General features: G+C 37.0%; 1 pseudogene; it reads left to right on the plus strand.

Annotated features, from left to right (window-relative positions):
- The first annotated feature begins 277 nt into the window (after positions 1-277).
- LOC116628952 lies at positions 278-18,729 on the plus strand (annotated as a pseudogene).
- Positions 18,730-20,797: the final 2,068 nt, after the last annotated feature.

The raw sequence follows: 20,797 nt of genomic DNA on the forward strand, positions 1-20,797 counted from the left end.
ACAAAGTCTTTTTCCCCAAGGAAAAGGCATTAAGAATAAGTAAAATATTTAAGAATGCTATCCTAAAGTGAATTATTGCTGTGTATTAGTGTATATATTTATACGGCTATATATATACATACACATATATAGATAGAAAAAGAAATAGATGTTAACCATATAAAATTGAAGCCTCTTACCCCAGGCCTATTTTAAAGTTCTGCCTGGCACCAGCATGATCTCAAGGTAGAAATCACTAGCTGTGTCTAAGACACCTAAGGTATGACCTTCGGGGAAAATGGCCTTGGAAAAAGATGATCAAAATAATATGGGATTTTTCAGAGACTATATCTTTTATCGATACAAGCAACAGCATTTATTGGCCCGCATATGGGACTGTGAGTCAAATCTATCTCTAATGCTCTGGGAACTACTCACTGAAGCGCAGTACTCATCCATTAAAGGCTAGTTCCATAAAAGTAGAATTATTAAGGGGGTGAGCTCAGTTCTTCAACTGCAGTGTGAAATGGAGCACCTATCCAGAAGATTCGGTCACATTCATTTCTTTTTTTTTTTTTTTTTTTTTTTTAAATATTTTATTTATTTGACAGAGAGAGACACAGCGAGAGAGGGAACACAAGCAGGGGGAGTGGGAGAGGGAGAAGCAGGCTTCCCGCCGAGCAGGGAGCCCGATGTGGGGCTCGATCCCAGGACTCTGGGATCATGACCCGAGCCGAAGGCAGACGCTTAACGACTGAGCCACCCAGGCGCCCCGTCGGTCACATTCATTTCTATGTGCTGAGATGGGGGAAGCAGAACAGAGAATTAGATGCATCGGGTCACCTGGCAGTCAAGCTTAGGGCTGGTCTATGAGCTTCACTCTCAACTTTAGGGTTGATAAACATGAACTTCTGGTCCAACTCTGTCATCGCCTGGACATCTCTAATTCATGGGACCAAAGCAAGCAATGGGCACATTCAAAATGAAAGGCTAATTCTTGGGGCTTCTGAGGGCCGAATGTCCGTGGGTTTGTGGCTCTCTGCATTGCAACATGTCCTTGAAAGTGTGACAGTCTTCAGGGAGGGGTCCCAGACTTAAGGAGAGCCTCCTGTACTGATATTATAGAATTAAGCCAGTTATTGCCAGATTTTTACCCCAAGAGCTCCTTTTTATTGATTTTCCTCTAATGGGTTGCAAATTTTTATTTTTTCCTTCATTGTATTTATTAAGTGTAAATAATTAGCTGTCACATGGTTATTATTCAGATGCATAGACTCATTAATTAGAATTTCTAATTATCCTCTGATAACCAGTGGTACCATACTGAGTTATGATCATTTTAGCCAAATCGAAACAAAACTAAAACAAAATTTGCTGTTTTCATAAATCTGTGGAGTTTAATCTAAGACTAACTTCAGTATTTTTTTAAATGTTGAATTGAGCACCTCATTGTTAATTGGGACATCTTTTGCAGGAAATAACTAGGCTAAGTTTGTCTCCTTCCTTCTCTCTTTCCTTCCCCCTCCCTCCTTCCTCTGCCCTCCCTCCTTTCCTTCCTTCCTTCCTTCCTTTCTTCCTTCCTTCCTTCCTTCCTTCCTTCCTTCCTTCCTTCCTTCCTTCCTTCCTCAAGCTTTAAAAGTAGGCATGGAAACATTTAATGAATATACATTTGCTTAACATATATTATATATGACTTCACTGTGGCAGTCAGAGTTCTAGCAGGAAACAGAATTTCACTCAGATTCATCAGGCAAAGACATTTTCACAAAGGGACACCTTCCAGAGATGTGGGCATGGTTAATGGGATCAGTACGGGATACTGAGGCCCCTAGAGACCAGCAGTAGAAGGAAGCCATTATCAGGAATAAATAGTGACATGGAGACATGGAGCTCTGTAAAATTTGGAAATATAAAGGAGGGCCTCTTGTCAGGAGCTTTAATTCTGGAGGGATACTGAGACTTCGAGAAATATGGTGCCAAAGCAGGGAAGGATTAAAGAAAAGATTCCTGGACTCTCTACTCCAGCCCTTCAATCCTACTCACTCCGGTGGGCTTTACCTACCCTAAGAAAGGTTGTAGCATTCTGCAAGTCTTTTTTGGTATTTGCACAATTTAATTTAATGTATAGGGATGGCATGGTCAAATATTACTAAACACACACAAAAATTTAGGCCCTGACTTGGTCATGGGAAATCAATCAATTCAGTTCTGAGGACTGCACAATGATGATGAATGCACTTTTGGTGCTGTGATTAAAATGAGTGGAGAAACATTTTCCTGCATTAGCAATTTCACTGAAGTCATATCAAGTATTCTGTTTCCTAGAATAGCAAGTTTTACTTATACTCCATTGGTTCTTAGAGGAAAGCAGCAGAACGCTCCCAAAATATTTCCACAAAGGATATTAGCTTCAAACTTGTATTCTTCTTCCCTGGAAATATGAAAGATGCAATTATATGTAAGCAATCAAAGGTCATTACCTTCTAACATTTACCCAGTGTGCTCTGTAAGAGATGAGAGACAATTTTCATAATCCCCAGCTCAATGACCAGCTTCATTTCTGTCTAATCAATGGTCTTTAGTGTCCGAGACATGTCTCACATACTAGGTAATAATCCAAGAGCTAAAGGGATCTTTTATCATTACTATAGAGTATAATGTTATTCTGATCAACTCTTGTCATTCCACATAAAATATATGTATTATTTGCAGTCTCTTATTAAATTATCCTGACTCCATTCCACTTTAGAAGCACCTAGACAATGTAAAATAACATAGCTCTCTAATTATTCTGCTAAGGAGCCAACTCTGAACTTGACAGTCACTGGGCTTATAAGCAAAGATTTCTTCTTTACATTTAGTGTAGAATGAATCAATTCTTTTAGCGTCACTGTTGAAGTGTGGGCTGAGGGGAGCAGGCTGAGGGGCTGAGGAGGAGAAGGATTTAGCAAAACAAACAAACCCCAAGGACGTAAATGATTTTTTGGTCAAATAATACATTTTTTTTCATTTTCGTGTGTTCTCCAAGTGTTTTAATAATATATATATATATATCAATACTGAACATAGCTCTGTTGGATTCTCTACTGGGCTCTCCACTGAAACAGGGAAATATTTTTACTCTTGTTTGTATTTAGCGATTAGATCAACTTCACCAATCGCCTAGCTTCTTATCTGGCTCCACTCTAATCCAAAGGCTGTATATTGTAATCACGCTTAATTCCTTAACACTTTCTTGAACACGTGGTTCATTGTTAAGGTTAAAAAAAGCAAAAATGACTTCATTTTTAGAGACAAAATGATCAGCTTTATTAGTTAATTAATTTACCTTGTTAATTACAGCTTCTGTGACAAGCTACTTAATCTCTATAGGTCTCAGTGTCCTCATAGGTAAATGGGGGATAAAATAATTATCTGTGTTGTAAAAACCAAACAAGACAGCATGTGTAAATTGCCCAGCACAGTGCCTGGCACATAATGGGTGCCTAATAATGTTGGTTCTTATTTTTTTTTTTTTGTTCACCTAATATAATAACCAATAGCTAAAAAGCAATTCTTTAATGCAAGTGTATAGTCTAAAAAGTAGTCTAAAAAGCAATTCTTTAATGCAAGTGTATATAAGAAACCACTAAGAATAATAATCTGTAAGAGCTTGAAACTAGAATATATTCAGCAGTAGCTCATTTAGACTGGCAAACCAGAAGACCATAGTATCCAGATCACCACAAAAGAGAAGAGTCCTAGTTAATGTGTCTATTATTATAAGCACTATAATTAGAAATGGAAGATCATATAATTTGTCTTAGAGACATCCTGCTATACGCATATGGAGAGAGGTGATCTGAAGCGAGAAGACACAGGAGGTACCAAAATGGAAACTTCCTTACCTTTGTATATTTGATCGCAGACTTATAAATATTCTGTCTACATCAATCCCTACTCTCTGACCTTCACAAAGTTATTTTGTGGTATCCAAGAATATTGACTTACAAATGTGCTGTTATTGCAACTGGAGATCAGCCAAAGGCAGATCATAAAGGATCCTCTTGTCATGAGGGAGCAGCTGAGTTCTTTTTAGTTCCCACACACTAATATCTCTATTACAGTAGTGAATATTCATCATTTTATACATTTATTCGACATGTAGTTATTGAAAAACTACTAAATGAAGGCACAGTATTAGGTTTGGGAGATAGAGAAATTTAGAATGGCACGGAGTCTCTTTCCTCAAAGATCCCATATTCCAGCGGTGAAGACAGACTAGTACAACAAAATGATAACTCACTGCCTACTAACACCTACATCATTCTGCATATGTACTTAACGACTAAAGTTTGTTAAGCATTTACTTTGTCAGGTATTCATAATTGCTCAGCCTTGTAACAACTGTCCCTATTTTGCAGGTGGGGAAAATGAAGTAAAGAGATGCTAAGTGACTTACACAAGATCGTATAGTTACAAAAAGGCCCAACCCAGATTTTACCCTTTCATGTTGTTTGACTCTAACAGTGATGAATACTTCTGGGATGATGGAAATTAGACACTGTAAAAGGGAGAACTAATGATTTGGGATTTAAAAAATAGGTGGACAGTTTTCAGTTGGACAAGAGTAAGCACAATCCAGTGGAAGGGGAAGGGTGTTCATAGGAACATGAGATGTCATAGCATGTTTCTGAAATGTTAGGAGATTAGAGTCACTGGATTTAAGTTTAGAAGGGAGACTGACAAAAGAGGAGTCTTTAGAGGTAGGCAGGGGACAAGAAATTAAAAAGCCCTATATGTTATGCTCATCATCTTACTCTGAGGTTATTCAGATGCTGATAAAGGGTTTATTTCCTGTAGTGACAGATATTCTGTATTTTGCCTAAATATTTCTTAAATTTTTTTTTTTTTTTATTATTGGTAGTGTAGACTCTGGCCTAGAGAGGTAAAAACTAAAAGACTGTCCTGGATCCTTCCTTCTTCCTTCCTAAAAAATAGAAGGCTGTCCCTGCAGTTCAGGAATGAGGTGACAGGGACTTGAACTAGATAGGGTCCCTTAGAGAGGAGAAGGTGGACCCTGTATGCTTGGTAGGTAGAACTCACTACATGTGGTGAGTGGTTGGGTGTGGGGAAAGAAGGGTCAATGCAGAGTGGGTGAGACCCAGAAGATGAAGAAATTTTGAATGATTCATGTTTCAGATTTGGGAGACAAGTTGCCTTCAACCAACATTAAGAATATACAAGGAAGAACAGAAGACTATTTTTGGGGGGAATGGGGGAGGAGGTAAGGAGGTGAAAAAAGGAAAAAGACTTTCTTTTATCTCCTTCCTTCCCTCCCTCCCTCCTTCCGTTCCTTCTCTTCCCTTTCCTTCCTTCCTCAATTCTTTCCTTCCTTCCTTCTTTTCTTCCTTTCTTCCTTTCTTCCTTCCTTCCTTCCCCATTATAACTTATTTATTTTATTTCTTTCCAACTTAGTATATTAATGAATATTTTTGAGGTGCTTGACATCATTAAAAACCTCCTTCTATTGCTCTGTTTGAACGATATGTTGAATCATATGTTTTCTACTGAAAATATGTTGAACATATTTTCTCCAGGGTAAAGGAAAACATGCCCTCAAATCCTATGTTGCTTTGATTTTTTTTTTTTTTTTTTTTGCTTTTATTCTTTTTTAACAGTGAACTTGACTCAGGCCACGTCTTTGAGTGGAGATTGAAAAAAAGAGATTGCACATATCTGAGTTTGGACTGACAACATCTCAGAGCTACCTTTTTACTGAGTGTTGGAAAATACCTATTTTAACTGAAAGAATACTAAAAGGAATATGTGACAATCATGTCCAAGACATCTTGGTAAGTGAGTCTCAGGTACAGCGTGTACCATGATTTCATACCCCATCCCTTCCATCATAAATACTTTTTAATCAATGTATAATCAATTTATTACATTTTCATTCTGATTCCTCCTCTTTACCTTACCCTTACCCTATCCCCACTCCACAAAGAGCTTTGCGGCCTTTGAGTGATTACACCAGTCAGTGAAATAATAAAATACATGAAATCAAGATATCTTATTTTTTGTTTGCAAAATCAGCAGTACCCCGGTTGATAAAATCCAGCTATCTTATTCTCCATGGACTTTTCAAGAAAAAAAAAAACATCAATCTATTTTCTGACTGAATTGACTGACAATTTCTTCCTTTATTTTGTTCCTTGAATTGATCAGTTTTATCGAATTGACTGGCTCACCCATGAGCCAAGATTCTGTTCATAAAGCAAGAATTGGCTATACACGTATTAAACTAATTTATTTAGGGTACAAAGTAACTTCTTTTAGAGAAGAGATATTCTTGTTAAATAGCAGTTTCAAAAACCTCTTCCAAAACAGAGACCCTCTTAGGGATAAAATAGCTAGCATAGAATTTTCATCTCTCTGTGTTGGGTTATAAAAATGAAAAAGAAGTTCATATAGCCTGTGTTGCATAACAAATGAGGTTTATGTAACCCAAATGTTCTCTGGCCTGACCAGCTTATGACTACCACACATCATAATAAATAACTCTAAATATCCCAATTTCTAAGGCATCTTGCTCATGTGCTTGAATGACAGAAATTAGAATCTCTCAACATGTCCTCTAGCTATTTCTAAGAGCTCCACAGATAGCTGTCACATGAGTGCTCAGAAATAAGTCTCCCACATTATTCTGCCTCAGCCCCCAGACATGCTGCCACAATGCTGCCTCTGTTGATGATGGTTGTGGTGGTATCGCCACTCTCCAGGCACAGCTGTCCTTCACCAATGACTGCTCTTGTCATTACCACTCTAACCTTATGAAAGGGATCCAGCTTTCTTTTTTTTTTTTGCTTCTAATTGGGAGCCTAGGTGAGATGGATTTGTCATTCTACATGTGACTAGAAAGTCCAAGCTCTAACTTTCAACTTGACTTCACTGAATGTCCAGAGTAATAGAAATGATGTACAGTTTACAATGTGTGTTACTGTAAGTGATATGCTGGAAGACTCTCATCCTGTTCCTTTTTCTAGGCAAAACTTACTCAATCTGTTGATACCTGGTTTTTGGTCTTTGGCGTTCTCATAAACTTTAGATTAAACATATTATTATTCTTAAAGTCTAGGTTATGCATTCTCTCTCAATACAGCATGTGAGGGCCATGGGAAGTCCAGATTAAGTCATGCTGTGCCAAGCTCAGGCCCCTTGACACAATCTCTCTTACAGTGCATAGTGAAGGCAAGACCTATTACTTCCCTCTGGCATTTTCCCCATCTTTATGTTCCATCTACCCTGAGCAACTCTTTAAACAGACTATGTCTAATTTTGCAAGAACGTGCTCTAGTAGACAGGGATGGAGAATTTAAACCGTATGCAATAAAGAAGCATTTATTACATAAGGGAAATGATCAACAGATAATCAGATCTGGCTACCCATTCATTACAAAGCATTATGCAATGTTAGAATGAAATTGTCTCAAGTATTTTCATTTCTGAAAAGAGCCTTTGGTAAGTGTTTAACTGAAATGACAATCAAAAGATTATTTCCAGGAAAAACAATCTGAGGATGAAGTAAACAGCTCAGTTTTGAAATTTCAGGTCCATTCCCAGGCTGCTATACCTATTTTTGAAATTATATAAAATTTTACTAATGTTTTTGTGTATTCTATAAAGTCTGACAGTATAAGGGATAAGTCATAATTTCTCTCTGAGATGCCATTACAATTAGAATAGTGGGATTTTCTTAAAATATAAAATTACACACTGTGTTATTATGATTTATAGCCCCTAGGCATGTTGCCATAATGCTAATTTTGCTGATAACACTTTCAAGAAATGTGTGTTTGGTCTTTAACCATAGTTCCTGGCTCACAGCTCCCTAAACATTTGAAATTTCCTGAGCAATAAGAGCAATGGGAACATCTTTTGTTATAATATGTAGTCTCTTGTCTTCAGTTGGGGGGATGGGGGTGTGGAGGGCAGGAACTTCAGAACCATAAAAGTGAAATGGGTGTCTTGTTATTCATAACAAGCCCTTCTCCACCACAGTTGGGTTTGTGTTAATGAGATGACTTTTGGAAAGAAGCTAAGGATGGGGGCTGGTCACCAGAGGAACCAAACTTGAATAGTGGGTTGGAACTTTCAGCCTCACCCCACAACCTCTGTGGAGGGGAGAGGGGCTGGAGGTTGAATCAATTGCCCAAAGCCAATGATTTAAGCAATCATGCTTATATAATGAAGCCTCCATTAAAAACCCAAAGAAGAGAGTTCAGAGAGCTTCTGGACTGGTGAATATGTGGAGATTTGGGGAGAGTGGCAAGCTCAGAGAGGACAAGGCAACTCTGCACTTCTTGCCATATACCTTGCCCTATGTATCTCTTCCATCTGGATGTTCATCTGTATGCTTTACCATATCTTTTTATAACAAACTGTTAATCCAGTAAGTAAAATGTTTCTCCAAGTTCTGTGAGGCACTCTAGCAAACTAACTGAACCCAAGGTGGAAGGCATTGGAACCTCCTATCTATAGACCATCAGTCAGAAGCATAGGTGATAACCTGGGCTTGCACCTGGCATCTGCAGTGGGAGGGGGATAGTCTTATAGGATGACTTTGTGGAATCTGACCCTGTCTTCAGGTAGATAGTGTCAGAATTGAATTGAATTGTAGAAAACCCTGCTGGTGTGTCTGGAACATTGCTTAGTTGGTAGCATAGAAGGAAAATTCCCCCTGCATACATTGGAATCGAGTCCAGGACCCCAAAATACACACATAACACATTTTCAATATAAATTGAATAAAAAAAGGATAAGCAAATACTAATTTTAAAATATAATGTCAGCATTACAACTATTCAGTGTTTAAAAAATTGTACTATGTCCTTCTAAATATTTAATATGATCTAACATAACAAAACAAAATATTACTCTGTTATTATCTAGATGAGTATATCATTAAAAGGCAATGTACGTTTTTTCTGTTCTTGATTCAATGAGGAGGGATTCTTTCTATGTGCCTCTTCTCCTTTACTTACTACATCTCCATAATACTGTATATAGGGTCTAAAATTTTCCGTCACGTTAAATGTAAGTTGTGTTGTTGACAAGTTAATGAGTGACCAGGGTGGGCTAGCTGGAGTTCTGAAGATCTGACTTTGAAGGAAGACTACCTCCATTTTGACCTCAGTCTGTACTTTCTAATTAAGTTCTTCTTTTCAGCTTATCTTTAACTCAGGCAAAAGACCCAGAGGGCAAAGCATCCCATGATGGGAACTGAAACTACCCGCGCAGGTGACAGGGACTGCCCTGAGCCAGCCAGACTCAGTGTAACTGACCCCACAGCAATGATCCACAGCTATGACCAATCTGACCTTTACTGCTCAGCAGCACTCACCCACTGACCTTTGTCCCACATTTTCCTTATATAAACCCAGAAGTATTTTCAGCACTTTGGAGACTGTCTTTGGGACATTAGTCTGCTTGCTGTCTTCCCTATGCTGGCCTCACTGAAATAAATGTCTTTCTTGTATCACCACCACTTGCCTCTCTGCCTTTGGATTTTGTCAGCAGTGAGGGGCTAAACCTCATCTCTTTGGGACCCCCAGAACCAGGTCCTCTTACAATCCTGTGTCCCGGTTACAACTTCACAATTCAGATCAATCCAAATCCTGATTATGTTTGACATCATCTGTTGGTTTTCATCGATCCAAGTTAAATATTGATAGGGATCATTCTGGATCCTAAGGTTGGCAAGGACTTGTAGAATAGAGGCATCAATTCCCAAACTCTTCCGGTTTGTTGCTCTCCATTTCAGCAATCTGATAGAAGCAGATTTGGTCAGCAGAATGAATACTGATGACAGAGGATGCGCCTTCCACCTTCCAGCTTCCTGAGGTGGGATTGGCTACCATTTCACTGCCATGCCTCATTTTTCCTCTACAACTTCCTTTCTTCTTCTGAAGCTCAGGAGTTTTTTCTCTTCTCATTTGATGGCTAGGAGTCTGGAATTGGGAGAAAAAACAATCATGGTACATATTACACATGAATTTGCATAATTATAGGGTATGCATCTCAGCATTTACTACATCTGATTTCTAAATTTGAGAAGAATAACTAGATATTCTTGCTTAATGCTGTCCTTCTTTCCCTTGGCACCAGTTTGCCTGAAAAGAGCATGGAATCCGCTGTAGCCCAGGTGCACCATACAAGACCGCCCCCCTTTAGATCATCAGGAATAGACGAGTAAGTCTTTCAGCTTTAAGACTCAGTATTAGCAAACCTATTTGGAAAATAAACTTAAAGTCACATTCCTCAATCTGGCCTCTTCTAACAAGAAAAATGATAGTTTGATTTCCAAATTTTCTTACTAAAAGGTAAGTTTTATTTCCCAATTTATTCAGAACCTGGGCAGAGAGGAAAGATAACATTTCTTGGGTTATCCTTCAAAGTGACATTATGTATGACATATATTATATGATATCAAATAATTATATGATCATATATATAATCATATATAATCATATGATTATCATGTAATATGTTATACATAATGTCATCTTGAAACATATAATATATGTTACACATGGATGTCTCCATTTGCCCCTCTAGAACTACTCCCCATCCTTCTCCATGTTGATCATCACTGGAGCACTAATAAATGTGGGTTACATCAAGAGTCTCTGAGGCCTCTCAGCTTCTAGTTGAGGCCTGCCAATAAGGACTACCAACAAGAGACTAGAGAGAATCGATAGAATAGAGTCAGGGTATTTATTCCATAGTTAACTTCCTTGGTGTGGTCTCCAACACTCTGTGTCCCTTGATTGAAAGTCACTGCTCCCCTCAAGACATTTAACTCCACATGACTCTCTGTCCTTCTTGTTTCCAGGCACTATTCTCTCTCTCTTTGTCCTGCTGAGCTTAGGGTTGTGAGAGCTTGATTGCTATCTAGATTATTTCATTATGCCTCATGACAAACCTTGGTAAATGTTTCCTTTGTTAATAAACCCCTGTTGGAACATTGTGTTCTGCATGAGACATATTTCCATATTTCCTCGTAGGACACACATGTGGAGTATAAATTATCCATTCATTCATTTATTTATTCATGTATTTATTCAATAAACACTTTCTGAGTATTTTTCACATGTTTGACACAAGAGGTACAAGAAGAAGTATGAGGAACTCACAGCCCAAGGATAAAAGAGAACAGAAAAGCAATTATAATACAAGATAAATGCCCTAATGGTTAACAAAAGTGGTGTGGGCAGATCAGAAAGTAGTACTGATCTGCCTGGAAATATTGCCAAAGTCTTTACAAAGGAGCTAACATTTGAGAAAGGAGGTTGAGAAAGATAAATAGTTTTCCCTTTGGAAAAAGAGATAAAGATGAATAAATAACCTTTATAAGAATAGACCATAATTGATAGCCCTCAGTTTGTTCTCTGTATTTGTAGATCTGGTTCTGATTTTTGTTTGTTGATTCATTTGGTTTTTAGATTCCACATATGAGTGAGATCATATGGTATTTGTCTTTCTCAGTCTGACTTATTTCATTTAGCATAATGCCTTCTAGGTCCATCCATGTTGTTGCAAATGACATAATCTCATCCTTCTTTATAGTTGCATAATATACCATTGTACATATATACATCTTCTTTATCCATTCGTTTATCAATGGGGAACTTCTGTTGTTTCCGTATCTTGGCTACTGTAAATAATGCTGCAATAAACATAGGTTTGCATATATCTTTTTGAATTGTTTTCATTTTCTTTGCTGAATATCCAGTAGTGGAATTATTGGATCATATGGTATTTCTAATTTTTTGAGGAGCCTTCATACTTGTTATGCACCTGAAACTAACGTAACATTGTATGTCAGCTGTACTAAAAAAAAAAAAAAAGAAGAAGAAGAAAAAAAATATATTATGGTTGAAAATGGCCAAGAAAATTCAACATTTGGGAGCCATAGCATTCTTATTAGGGAGAAACAGAGAATAGGGATTAGTTTGGAAAGGTGAACTGTAGATGTATTTGAAGGTCCTTATGTCTACGATAAGGGATTTCAGTTTTGTTCTATAAGCAATAGAGAGACATCAAAGATTTTTAAACAGGAAAGATGTACTAAGGTTTGCTTATTAAATCTCTACTATAGTAATATCCAATTCTGAGCTGGCTTTGGGAGTCTAGTATTAGGAAATTAGAGAAGCTTATTATAATGCCCATGGGTGAGATGAGTGAAGTCTTAACAAAAGCAAAGTGGACTGGCTGTAAGTAGTTTAAAATTGCACTTAACACACTCTTAGGTAATACTCTACATAATCTCTTCACATATTGTTTTGTTTGGGATCAGCCTCATTAATTTGATTTAAAATTTTTTTTAAAATTTAAGTATAGAGGACACAAAATGTTACATTAGTTTCAAGATGTACAACATAGTGATTGAATATTTCTGTACATTATGCTATGTTCACCACAATGTAACTACCATCTGTCACCATACAATGCTATTACAATACCATTGACTATATTCTCTCACTGCACCTTTTATTCTTGTGACTTATTCATTCCATAGCTGGAAACCTTTATCTCCCACTCCCATTCACCCATTCTGCCTATCCCCTACCTCCAATTCCCTCTGACAACCACCAGTTTGTTGTCTGTATTTATAGGTCTGATTCTTCAGCTGCATTTCTGTTTCATTTTTTATACTGGTTAAAAATTTGTGCAGACAGTTATAACTGCATTTAAAAAAAAATAAATGTTGAAAGTATAGTATTAGTTTATCAAGAAGCAAAATAATAAAATAACCAATAGGTAACTATTAAAAAACAAGACTGGTTCATTTTGGTCATTCAAGTAAAGGTAACCATTGTTTTATTTACATGTGAAATATTTATTCCATGTAAAGACTAATGGCAACTTTTATGTAATATCCTTAGATATATCATTTTCTTATTTTAATCCTAATAGAATTCTCTATTTTTGTACTTTTAATCTAGTTCATTATATCGCTCACCTTCTACACCTAATTTGAGCATCACCAAAGACAACTGTTACCGAAAGTATTATGTCTTGAAAATTGTTAATGTAAAGCTGAGTATCATTGATAAATGAGAGTTACTTATCAGGATTTACCACATAGTGAAAAATGAAATTGACTAGTGTAATTTTTCAAAAGCGATTAGTTGTCTAAGTTGAAGATAAGGGATTAAGTATAAAATATTTCTAAAGCAAACTAAGGTAAACTAAACATGACATATTTAAAAGTTTAAACATGACACTTGCCAGCTAACATTACCTTGCAGCATGGTGACGAATGTCAGTGTGCTTCTTCTGGGTAAACAGAGGAAGTTCAGTACTACCATGACAGCTACAGGTCTTAAATAATTGGCTTGAAACATCGGATGATAGGGTATTCCAGTTGTTCCGTGTTTCTTCGCTGCAAAAAAGGAAAGTAGGATAAGCCACGCCATTCAAGTTCTATTTAAACGGCAGCAGAGTTACCAGAAAATGCCAAATGATCAAGACAATATGAGTTTTCTCCTCTGAAATCATAGCTTTTTTTTCAACTAAAATGAAGTTACGTTTTTATCATGACAAACCAATTGAACAGTTAAACATACTTGGTAGGAACTGATTGCTTCGATTCATCATGGCCTTTAATTAGCTTGAATTATAACTTTCATTGATTTGACTGACAACCAGCTATTATAGCACCATGAAGAAACATCTTCTTCCCTTCATATTTGCAGAAATTGATGAAATTTCAGTGTGGTTCAAAAAATATTTGTTGAACATCACTAAGTGCTATGCATCGTGCTATATACTGCTGCTTTATGAAGTAAGTGAAAGGAACAGAAATATAAACTAATAACCACAATTGCTGGACCAGATAATGTGCTAATATCATACTGTCAAACATAGAAGTAGTAGAGTGAAGTGCAAAACTCTCAGAGAAAGGGGTAATATCTATTTTCGTATTAGTAAATATTTCACATATAGATGCATCCTGAGCAGAATGGGCGGAAAGTGTAAAGGCACATGTAATCACAAGTAAACTGGTATCTAGAGGTCATGAATCTAGAGAGGTGGTCAAACACTACCTCTTAAAGGTTCTTGTTTGTTAAGTTTGTTTTAAGTCTTACAGGTAATAGGAAGCCAATGACTATTTTCAATGAAGGAGTAGTTTGACCTGTTTTGTTTTAGAAATATTTGTTTTGAAGGCAGTTTAAAGAATGGATTTTAATGGTGACAAATATTCCATGAGACCAGTTAGAAGGTTACTGTAGCATTCTATCATGTAGACTGTTTTGGTTCATTGGCTGTGGACATGAGAACAAAGGAGATCTTGAGAATAACAAATAGATTCCAACCTTGAGTTATTGAGTAGATGGTCATGTTAGACTCTGGGATAAAGAATACAGGAGGTTTTCTTGAGATCAAATAATGAGTTCTTTTGAGACACAATTGAGTGTAAAATTCCTTTGGGATGTCCAGTAGGTAGTAGGTAGTTTACTAAATGAACTCAAAGGAGAGGTAGAACTTTCTATGCATATTTTTCAGATATTAGTATACACATTAATGCTGCAAACTTTAGTTAGGTCAGATTTATTTGGAGATAATATTTGGAGTGTGAGGAAGAGTGCAATTGTTGAGAACTCTTATATTGAAGGGGTGGGAAGAGAAAGAATACATCATCAAGGAAATTAAGGAAAAATAATCAGAAAGCAGGAATGCAAACCAAGAAAAGAAGAACATCATGAAAAGAGAGGTAATTTTTTTAAAGGAGTGGGAATTATCAAAATGCCATAAAGTATGATGAGAACTAAAAAGTATGGAAGGATTTAGTGACTAGCAATTCATGCCCATGATGAGAGTAACTTCAACAAAGATGTAGAGATGAAAAACACATTCTAATCATGGCAAATTCAATGTGATACTGAAAATGACAAAAGAGAGGTAGGGCTCTCCCTGTAGGGATACAGGATCTGGGTAAGATGCTTAAATCTTAAAGAAAAAAAAAACCTTATACAAACAGCAATAAATGATGTCTAGTATTACCCAGGTAAGATATTTCTTAATTTTCTGCTTTTCAATATTTTATCTTTTAAAGTAAAAGTAAAGACAAGGAAAAAAATGTTATCAGAAATGTTCTTATAGAATGTTATTTTGGAGGTGGTACAGTAAGAAAGCTAAGATATAAAACCTTGGATTCATATCACCTCAGTTCAAATTATGCTCTGCCTCTTGCTAATTGTTTGACCGCAGCCAGTAAATAAATCCCTTCCGCCTCAGTTTTCTCACCTGTAATAAGGATATGAATGGGCTTATGTCAAGGATAAATTAGCTAATATATATATATTAGCTAATTATATATATATATATATACACACACATATGTATATGTATATATATATATATATATATACACACACACTATATTTATAAAAGATCTGGACACACAAGTGCTTAATAAAGGTTACCTTTATTATTTCTCTAATAAAGAGAGATTCTTTATTCTTTATTCAATATTCCTTATTCTGGTAAAATATATGTCATAATATGTATAGGCCAGTGAAGATTTTAAGTAGCTCCCTATGAAGCATACCACAAATTCTCGTTTTCTTTTCCCTTTTTTAAATTTTCCCTTCATCACAGGGCCATGGATTGTTAGAAGATGTTAAATAGTTAAATAGTACTCTTAGGTTACTCTTAATATAGTAAATATGTTCCACATTTTCATCAAGTCTTATAGTTTTTATTGTACAAATCTTTCATTTCCTTGGTTAAATTTATTCTTAAGTATTTTATTGTTTTTAATGCGATTGAAAGAAAGGTTAGATTTTCTTTCTAATTACACTTTGGTACCTGGAATTGGCTTCTATTAAATGTGATTTCACATAGGTCTGAGACAATTGTGGTTTCTGACTTTATGATACACAACAATATTTTTAATTGACAAAATTCTCAATTGTCTGTGAAAGAAGAAGAAATTGGAAAAGAGAGACAAAGAAGTGGAGAAAGGGAAGAGACAGAAGAAAGGAAGGCAAAAGCGAAAGAACAAAGGAAGGGAAAGAAGGGAAAAATGTACATAGAAAATAACTCTATTTTAATAATTATATAAGAAAAGACTGGTTAAAAAAATCTACCAAATTCATAAAAGCTACAGTCTTAATAGTGATTGTGTTTGCCTGATGGGACATTTTTTTTTCCTTCTTAAAATATTTAGTACTTTTTTGTATTTTCCATAATTAGAGCATGTTTATTTTTAACTTGGAAAAACTTTAATTAAAAATACCATATGTGGCTGCGTGTGTCCCAGCGTCTGTGAAGGGGACCTGGCGGCTGGTAAAAATCAAAGTGACCCCAAGAAAATGGCTCCTCCCCAAAGGAGGTAGAAGAAGACAGTGAAGATGAGGAAATGTCAGAAGATGAAGATGATGATAGCAGTGGAGAAGAGGTTATCATTCCTCAGAAAAAAGGCAAGAAGGCTACCACAACTCCAGCAAAGAAGGTGATTGTTTCCCCAACAAAAAAAGTCACAGTGGCCACACTGGCCAAGAAAGCATTGTTGTCATCCCTGGCAAAAAGGCAGTGGCTACACCAGCCAAAAAGACAGTTGTGCCAGCCAAAGCAGTAGCAACACCTGGCAAGAAGGGGGTCACACCAGGCAAGGCATTGATAGCAACCCCTGGTAAGAAAGGAGCAGCCACCCTAGCCAAGGGAGCAAAGAATGGCAAGAATGCCGAGAAGGAAGACAGTGATGAGGAAGATGATGATGACGTGAAGAGGAGGACTAGGAGGATGAGGATGAAGATAAGGATGAATTCGAGCCAGCAGTGATGAAAGCAGCTGCTGCTGCTGCCCTGATGATGAGAATGATGATGAAGAGGAGGAGGATGAAGACGATGAGGAGGATGATGAAGATGAGGATGAAGATGACTCTGAAGAAGAATCTATGGAGACTACACCAGCCAAAGGGAAGAAAGCCCTTGCAAAAGCTCTTCCTGTGAAGGCCAAGAGCACAGCTGAGGACGAAGATGAAGAGGATGATGATGAGGATAAAGATGATGATGAGGAGGATGAGGAAGATGAGGATGATGATGAGGAGGAAGATGAGGAGGAGGAGGAGGAAGAAGAGGAAGAGCCTGTTAAAGAAGCACCTGGAAAATGAAAGAAGGAAATGGCCAAACAGAAAGCAGCTCCAGAAGCCAAGAAGCAGAAAGTAGAAGCTACAGAACCAACTACATCATTCAATCTTTTTGTTGGAAACCTGAACTTCAGCAAATCTGCTCGTGAATTAAAAACGGGCATCAGTGACCTTTTTGCTAAAAATGATCTTGTCATTGTGGATGTCAGAATTGGTGTGTCTAGGAAGTTTGGCTATGTGGATTTTGAATCTGCTGAAGACCTGGAAAAAGCCTTGGAACTCACTGGTTTACAAGTCTCTGGCAACGAAATTAAACTAGAAAAACCAAAGGGAAAAGACAGTAAGAAAGATCGAGAAACAAGAACACTTTTGGCTAAAAATCTGCCTTACGAAGTTACTCAGGATGAATTAAAAGAAGTATTTGAAGATGCTGCGGAGATCAGATTAGTCAGCAAGGATGGAAAGAGTAAAGGGATTGCTTATATTGAATTTAAGACCGAAGCTGATGCAGAAAAAGCCTTGGAAGAAAAGCAGGGCACAGAGATCGATGGGCGGACTATCTCCCTGTTCTACACCGGAGAGAAGGGTCAAAGTCATGACTCTAGAGGTGGCAAGAATAGCACTTGGAGTGGTGAATCAAAAACACTGGTTTTAAGCAGCCTCTCTTACAATGCAACAGAAGAAACCCTTCAGGAAGTATTTGAGAAGGCAACTTTTATTAAAGTGCCCCAGAACCAAAATGGCAAATTTAAAGGGTATGCATTTATAGAATTTGCTTCATTTGAAGATGTTAAGAAGCTTTAAATTCCTGTAATAAAAGGGAAATTGAGGGCAGAGCAATCAGACTGGAGTTGCAAGGACCCAGCGGATCATCTAATGCCAGAAGCCAGCCGTCCAAAACTTTGTTTGTCAAAGGTCTGTCTGAGGATACCACAGAAGAGACATTAAAGGAGTCGTTTGATGGCTCTGTTCAGGCAAGGACAGTCACTGACTAGGAGACTGGGTCTTCTAAAGGGTTTGGTTTTGTAGACTTCAACAGTGAGGAAGATGCCAAAGCTTCCAAGGAGGCCATGGAAGGTGGTGAAATCGAAGGAAACAGGTTACTTTGGACTGGGCCAAACCTAAGGGTGAAGGTGGTTTTGGAGGTCGTGGTGGAGGCCATGGTGGCTTTGGAGGCCGAGGTGGTGGCAGAGGAGGCCGAGATGGATTTGGTGGCAGAGGCTAGGGAGGCTTTGGATGGCGAGGAGGCTTCCGAGGAGGCAGAGGAGGAGGAGGAGAACACAAGCCACAAGGAAAGAAGACGAAGTTTGAATAGTTTCTTCCATCCCTCTGTCTTTCCCTCTTCTGTTTGAAAGAAGAGGACTCTGGGGTTTTTACTCTGTTACCTGATCAATGACAGAGCCTTCTGAGGACATTCCAAGACAGTAGAGTCCTGTGGTCTACTTGGAAATTTGTATAGATAACATTTCAAGGGAGATACCCTGTTGGTTTTGACTCGATATTCATATAAATTTTTTAAAGAGATGAGTGATAGAGCTAATCCTTATCTGTAAGTTTTGAATTTATATTGTTTCTTCCCATGTACAAAACCATTTTTTTCCTACAAATAGTTTTGTTTTTGTTTTTTGCATTGGGGGGTGTAAAGGAAAGCAGAATGTGTTATCATGATTTTTGCTTCAGCAACTTTGGGACAAATTAAAAGTCCTAAACTCTGAAAAAAAATATCATATGGGATGTATTTTCTCTGCTTCCTATTTTGAATGCATGTTTTAAACAGAAATAACTGTTGTAGTGGTTTTGAACAAGGTAATTTATGGCCGCTCAAAGAGGGCACCTAATTGAAGTCAATTTCATAGTTCCCTTTGTAAGAAACATATTGGCTTTATGCAGGAGGTATAATTTTCCCAAAACCTTTACTTTCTTTATATGACACAGCAGAAGTATACTTAATGTTTTGCTTAGTTTGACTTAAAATGATTTCATGCTATTGATACTCTTTCAACTTCTCACTATGTAAGATCTTATTATACTTTTGTGCTCAATTTTATCATGAATCACTTCCTATTTCACCAACTCTGCCATAAAATTCATTGATATCACTGGCTAAATGCTCAGAAAATCAAATTCCATACCTTATTTTGGAGGCCAAGATTTGAGTAATTTCTTATATTAAAAACAGTAATGCAGAAGAAACTTGTGTCTTGAAAAATACGGCAAAAAACAGTCAGTATTTATTTAACAATTGTCTGAAGTAATTAATGTATGTTACATGTAATCCTCTCAAAAGTAGGTTATGGATAAGGAGACAGACCTTCAAGGAGGCTGAAGAACAATCAGTGATGGGGTTGGCACAGCTCAGTAAGAATTTCTGCTTTTTAATTTCTATCACATTGCAGTGCTTTCTGCATTAATTAAATCAAACAAATGAAAAGAAATGTTACTTATAAAAACCTAACAGAGAAGATTAAAAAAGAAAACAATTTTTTAAGTCAAATGAGCAAGTCCTAGTTTAATCTGTGATACATATGCATGAATATGTACATACACACACACACACACACACACACGCACACACACTTGCCCCATGGGATTTCAACTCTAATCCATGATTCAATCCATTCTACTACTCCCACTTCATCCTGTCTTAATTATTTTCCCCCAAAGACTCACAAAATGGAATTGTGCTAGACTCTTTTTATACTTTTTCCAGATATGTCCAATTCTGTCTGAATCACATATGGAACACAGTGTCAACTCTCATGCCTGAAACGCTGATATACTTCATATGTCTTTGAATCTAGAAACTAATTATTATGTTCTATGGGACTCTTCTGAAATAAGTTATAAAAGAAACCATTATTGTCATTCATTCTAGTTCATTCAGGTTAAAATAACTGGTTTATATTCAACTGTATTTGGGTAAAATTTCAGTGGAAAGAACCCAGGTTGTTAGTAAATTAAATTATTCTTCCTTTACTTTTAGAGAATGATGAAGAAGACAAAAAAGTAATATTTTTTCAATAATTTGTTTTATTTTATTTTATTTTTTTATTTTTTTATTTTTTTTAAATTTTTTTTTAAGATTTTATTTATTTGACAGAGACACAGCGAGAGAGAGAGGGAACACAAGCAGGGGGAGTGGGAGAGGGAGAAACAGGCTTCTTGCTGAGCAGGGAGCCCGATGCGGGGCTCGATCCCAGGACCCTGGGATCATGACCTGAGCCGAAGGCAGACGCTTAACGACTGAGCCACCCAGGCGCCCCTGTTTTATTTCATTTTTTAAAGATTTATTTATTTATTTTGAGAGAGAGAGTTGCGGGGGATTGAGGGGCAGAGGGAGAGAGAGTCTTAAGCAGACTCTCTACTGATTGTGGAGTCTGACCCTGAGATTAGAACCTGAGCTGAAACCAAGAGTTGGATGCTTAACCTACTGTGCCACTCAGGTACCCCTCAATAATTTACTTTAAAAGTAAGCATTTCTAAAGATGTCTTGATATCAATATTCTTTCAGCATAATTTTATTTATCATTTCATTCTACTATGCCGCAATAATAAATGTACAAAGGGGAACCCTAATTAACTAAACCAAAGAATAATTATTTTGCACTTATTTTATAGAACTCAGACAAATACAATTTTCCACCATTTTCAACAAGAATTAAACAAGTTTTCTTCTGAAAC

Source organism: Phoca vitulina, unplaced genomic scaffold (assembly GCF_004348235.1).
Source record: "Phoca vitulina isolate PV1807 unplaced genomic scaffold, GSC_HSeal_1.0 scaffold3, whole genome shotgun sequence".
Lineage (NCBI taxonomy): Eukaryota > Metazoa > Chordata > Mammalia > Carnivora > Phocidae > Phoca > Phoca vitulina.